The sequence below is a fragment of the Canis aureus genome, chromosome 15, assembly GCF_053574225.1.
Source record: "Canis aureus isolate CA01 chromosome 15, VMU_Caureus_v.1.0, whole genome shotgun sequence".
Classification (NCBI taxonomy): Eukaryota; Metazoa; Chordata; class Mammalia; order Carnivora; family Canidae; genus Canis; species Canis aureus.
The window spans coordinates 54,464,492-54,470,513 of NC_135625.1; the positions used below are offsets into that span (position 1 = coordinate 54,464,492).

Consider the following 6,022-nt stretch of genomic DNA (forward strand, 5'->3'; position numbering starts at 1 on the left):
GAAACATCAGGGCCCTAGTGCGGTCTCTTCCAGATTATAGAGATATGGAGTAGGGAGAGTCTAGGATAAAGGGAGAAATAGGTATGAATCAAAAACAGAAAGAGACATGATAGTCTTGGAAAGATGGACTGTGGTGAAGAGAAGGAAGAGGGCAATGGTAGAGTGATGGGTTCCAGGTTCCCCCAGGTAAACCCATCTAGTGGATCCGGTGTACGCTCTTTGAGCTGTTTCCTTAGACGGCCTTGAGGAGTTTTCTTTTTAATATAAAGAAATTTTTGCATTGCTTGTGGTACTGAAGGTCTTAAAAATCCCTTAGCGGGTGCATGGTGCCACCTCAAAACATACATTTACCCAGAACCTCAGAATTTAATCTTTGAAATAAGAGTCTTTTCAGATGTTATGAAAGTAAAGATTGAGGTGAGTTACATCCTTGATTACCATGACCCCTAAACTGACCCCAGTGTTGGATGTCTTAGTTTCCTTGGCTTCCTGCTGCGTTATGCCAATCTTTACCTCTGTCTTCACGTGGCCTTCTCACTGTGTCTTTGTGTATCTTCTCATTTTCTCTTACAAAGGCATCCACAATGATCTTGCTTCGAGTTTTAAGTTTCTTGGCCAAAAATAAATAAATAAGAATAAATGATTCCATTAGGTCTAGCTTAGGGCATAGAGTAGTGGGGTTCTAGGTATCTGGTATTTTAAATCAGCTTATTTTTACTTTATTTATTATTATTGACTTTTATAGCTTATTTTTACTTTGCTTTTACTTTAACTGGAGCTTTTTACAACTTTGGTTAAAATTTAACTTTAGGCCACTGCAGTTGTGTGGCACTGGTCCCCTAAGAGGGCTCCCTCTGTGCTGAGTGTCAGGGGCTTGGGGAGCCAGGTGGGTTGGGGACTCCCATTCGTGGGGGTGCCGGCACCAGCAGGTGGCTGTGGGAGCACCAGGGAGGCCTCCTGGGCCCCTTCTCCTTGCTGCTGCTGCTGCTGCTGACGCATAATCCCTTCAATGCCTGCCTCTTCACCGGCAGCCTCTACCTCTTGCTGTGCCTCTTCAGCTTTGAGCCTGGGTCCTCCCGCAGGGCCCTGCAGGTGCTCAAGCCAGGGGGCTACGTTTCCACCATCGCCCCACAAAGCCCCCCCCCCCCCCCCCCCCCGAGAACACGCTGGCAGGCTTTTGGCAGGCAGCTAAGAATGGAGCAACGGGTGTGCAGTTGGACCTTGAGTTTACTTCTGATGGGATTCCCAACCTAATGCATGATAATACAGTCGATAGGACTACTGATGGCACCAGTCGATTGTGTGATTTGACATTTGAACAAATTAGGAAGCTTAATCCTACAGCTTAATCCTACAGCAACCTACAATCACAGGTTAAGGAATGATTTCCCTGATGAAAAGATCCCTACCCTGAGACAAGCCTTGCAGAGTGGAGTGCCTAAATTACAACCTCACAATCTTTGGTGTCAAGGGCCATGGGCAAACATGGCTACTGATGCTCTAAAGAAAATATATCTGGAGTTTCCTCAACTATACAATAATAGTATCGTCTGTTCTTTCTTGCCAGAAGTTATCTATAAGATGAGACAAACAGATCAGAATGCAGTAACAGCGTTAACTCAAAGACCTTGGAGCCTTAGCCATACAGGAGATGGGAAGCCACGCTATGATACTTTCTGGAAACAGTCCATGTTTGTGGTAATGGACATTTTGCTCGACTGGAGCATGCATAATATCTTGTGGTACCTGTGTGGAATTTCAGTTTTCCTCCTACAGAAGGATTTTATATCCCCGGACTATTTGAAGAAGTGGTCAGCCAAAGGCATTCAGGTTGTTGGTTGGACTGTTAATATCTTTGATGAAAAAAGTTACTATGAATCCCATCTTGGTTCCAGCTATATAACTGACAGCATGTTGGAAGACTGTGCATCTCAGTTCTAGAATTTTCCCCCAGGGAGGAAATGTGGGTACAGATATGGCCTGTTGGCCTTATGCAGGGATATCCAAATACCCTTTGTGCTAGCCCAAGCCCTGGGGGATCAGGTGGTTCACACAAGCAATAGTCGGTATTTGCATTTTTACCTGAACCAGAGCAAAACCTGGTTTTGCTTTTCTTGCTCCATGGAATGCCTGAGTTCAACACTGTTGCTCTTGAAAATCTGGGTCTGCAAAAAGGCACAACAGCTCCTGCCCCAACCTAGCTGGGGCATACACGAAGACCCAGTGAGGATAGCATAGATTGAGTTGTACAATTTGGGGATGCAGATGCAAATGCATGGGAAATGCATGATCATTCAAACTTGACATTTTAAAACTCGACACATTTATGTAATATACTTATTTAAAATATTTGTATTCAGCTACATAATCAATGTACTATAGACATCAAACTTGTGACCATACCAATAAAATCATTAAAAAGAGCAAAAAAAAATTTTTTTTTTTACTTTAAAGATATAGATGCAGTGAAACAGCAGGACACTTGCACCCCAATGTTTATAGCAGCAATGTTCACAATAGCCAAACTGTGGAAGGAGCTTCAGTATCCATCGACAGATGAATGGATAAAGAAGCTGTGGTCTCTGTATACAATGGAATATTCCTCAGCCATTAGAAGCGACAAATACCCATCGGTTGCTTCGATGTGGAGGGACCTGGAGGGTATTATGCTGGGTGAATTAAGTCAGTCAGAGAAGGACAAACATTATATGGTCTCATTCATTTGGGGAATATAAAAAATAGTGAAAGGGAATAAAGGGGAAAGGAGAGAAAATGAGTGGGAAATATCAGTGAGGGAGACAGAACATGAGAGACACCTAACTCTGGGAAACAAACCAGGGGTAATGGAAGGGAAGGTGGGCGGGGGGATGGGGTGACTGGATGACAGGCACTGAGGAGGGCATTTGATGGGATGAGCACTGGGTGTTATGCTATATGTTGGCAAATCGAACTCAAAAAAGTACATACAAAACAAAGTACATACATTAGACATCAAATCTTTTATGCATCAAGGAGCATTATCATGAGAGCAAAAAGACAACATACAGAAGGGGGAAATATTTCCAAATCATATATCTCAGAACCTCTATATCCAGAATAGATTTAAAAATAAAACCCTCTTATAATGCAACAAGAAAACAAAACAACACAGTTTAAAAATGGATGGAGGAATGGAAGTTTTGAATCACTATATTGTACACCTGAAGCTAATATTACACTGTATGTTAAAAAAAACATAATTTAAATAAAAACTTTTGAAAAAATGGGCAAAGAACTTGAGCAGACATTTCTCCAAAGAAGAGGTACAAATGGTCAATAAGCATATGAAAAGATGCTCGACATTACTAATCATTAGAGAAATGGAAATCAAAACACAATGAGTTTCCACTTCATGCCTTTGAGGGTGGCTGTAATAAACAAATAAACCATAAGAAATGGAGACTAATAAGTATCGATGAGGACCTGGAGAAACTGGAAAACATATATCTGTTGGCAATGTGAAATGGTTAAGCTGCTATGGAAAATAGCTTGGCAATCTCAAAATGTTAAACATAAAATTGCTCTATGGCCCAGCAATTCCACTCCTAGGTATATAATACCCCAAAGAACTGAAAACAGGGGCTCAAACAAATACTTGTATACAACTATTCATAGCACCACTATTTACAATAGCCTGAACGTAAATACAATTCAAAAGTAAAATAATGATTGAATTGATGAACATATAGTTATGTGTGTGTGAAAATATATTAGTCATGAAAAAGAATGAAATACTGATACATGTTACCACTGATACATGTGAATGAACGTTGAAAACATTATGTCAAGTGAGAGAAACCAAATACAAAAAAAAAAGGCAAAATATTGTATGATTCCATTTGTATGCAATATGGAGAATAGGTAAATCCATAAAACTAGAATGCATATTGGTGGTTACCAAAGCAAAGGGCATGGAGGTAGGGCCAGGAGCTGGAAATAAGGAGAAACTGCTTAATAGCTGTGGGGTTTTACTTTGGAGTGGGGAAAATGTTTTGGAATTAGATAGTGGTGGTGGTTGAAGGATATTGTAATTGTACTAGATGCCGCTGAATTGTTCACTTTAAAATGGATGATTTTAGGGGCATTTGGGTGGCTCAGTGGTTGAGCATCTGCCTTTGGCTTGGGTCGTGGCATTGGGGTCTTGGGATCGAGTCCCACATCGGGCTCCCTGCAAGGAGCCTGCTTCTCCTTCTGCCTATGGCTCTGCCTCTCTCTGTGTGTCTCTCATGAATAAATAAATAAAATCCTTTTAAAAATAAAATAAATGATTTTATGTAATGTGAACTTCACCTTAACAGAATTTGTAAAAACAAGCAAAATATGTGGTATGTTCATCATAAGTCTGCAAAATAAAATAAAGCAGAAAAGGATGATAGGAAGATGGGAGAGGGCTCTACTTCAAATTAAAGGGGACTAATATAACACTGTGTGTTAACAACTAGAATGAAAATTAAAAATGAAAAGGAATAAAAACAAATATTTATTTATTAGATGAAATTCAAATTTAATTGGAGCTCTGCAATTCATAGTATGTAGCACCCTTATCTTTAGTAAAGACATGAAGGAGATGAGATTTGCAGATGCTGTGTTGACAGTTAGACAAAGGGGGCACAGCAGATTCAGGGAGAGAAGGAAAGGCTGGGAGACTACTGAGTTTTCCAGACAGGAGATGAGAGTGAGTGGGAACAGAATGGGAGCAGTGAAGTTGCTACAAAATGGTGGCTTATATTTGAAGGTAGAGTGGATGGAATTTGCTAATGTGAGTGCAAAAGAGGAGTCTGGGCTGACTCCCCCAGGTTTTGTGTTGAATTGCTAGAAGTGAGGAAGTATCATTATTAAGACCAGAAATATGGCAGTGGGAGGAGCAGTGAAGGTCTGGGGTGGACAGAGATAAGAGGTTCACCTGTTCTATGTCAGGTGCCTGTTACACACCTGCCATTCAAAGGGGAGATCCTGGATGGAGAGAGAAATTGGCTAGAGAGTATAAATGATATTTAAAGCTACAAGTCTGGGTGAAAACATTAGTCATGAGGGTGAGTGAATTGGGATGCTGGGTGGAAGCAGGGTCCCTTCCAGGGCCACCCATCCTCCTGACCAGGGAAGCTGAGCTGGGTAAGCTTGGATCGCTAAGCCAGTCTCAATGCTTGCCCATGCACACAGGCAAGATCTCCACTGCAAGTGGAAAAGAAAGGACACTGGCCTCCCAGACCTGGTCAGGAGGCCCAGCAGATTTAGACAAATCCCAAGGAAGGAGCATAGGTTTCTGTTTCAGTTATGTGGAGATAAAACAGAGATTTTAGGTTGAATTCTTCTTGAAATGTATTTATCTGCTCACAGATGGTGACCATCACTAAGTCACTCTCAAATCAGTCACTTTATTCTTTTTTTTTTTAATTTTTTTTCAATTTTTATTTATTTATGATAGTCAGAGAGAGAGAGAGAGAGAGAGAGAGAGAGAGAGAGGCAGAGACATAGGCAGAGGGAGAAGCAGGCTCCATGCACCGGGAGCCCGATGTGGGATTCGATTCCGGGTTTCCAGGATCGCGCCCTGGGCCAAAGGCAGGCGCCAAACCGCTGTGCCACCCAGGGATCCCAGTCACTTTATTCTTTCATCAAATCATTCACTGTAAATAAAATGGGGCCCCTGAACTTGAACCTCCGCAGTGGGAGTGGAAGCCAGGATGTCTCAGACTGCAGTTCCCTATTCCCTAAATGAACCCATTTCCCTCTACTTTAACTACCTCTCTTCCAAAGCAATATCAGAAAAGCAGTTCTCCAATTCAATAAGGGTTCCAGTAGTGAGGTTCTGAAAGAAAAAAACCTTGACTTTGTTTCTCCTGGTCCACCAAGGCACATGGGAACCTTTCCTCACTCGTGACCATGCTCCTGCCTCCCCCTCAGCTGCTTTCTCAGAGGCAGAGTCACTCAGTCACAGTGTTCTCAAAGGCAGTGCTGCCACAAGCTCACTTTGTTGAGCAGAAGA

At 41.9% G+C, this 6,022-nt stretch overlaps 1 pseudogene; it reads left to right on the forward strand.

The window, feature by feature from the left end:
* Nucleotides 1-1,238: 1,238 nt before the first annotated feature.
* Nucleotides 1,239-4,276, forward strand: LOC144284862 (glycerophosphodiester phosphodiesterase 1 pseudogene; annotated as a pseudogene).
* The last annotated feature ends 1,746 nt before the right edge of the window (nucleotides 4,277-6,022 follow it).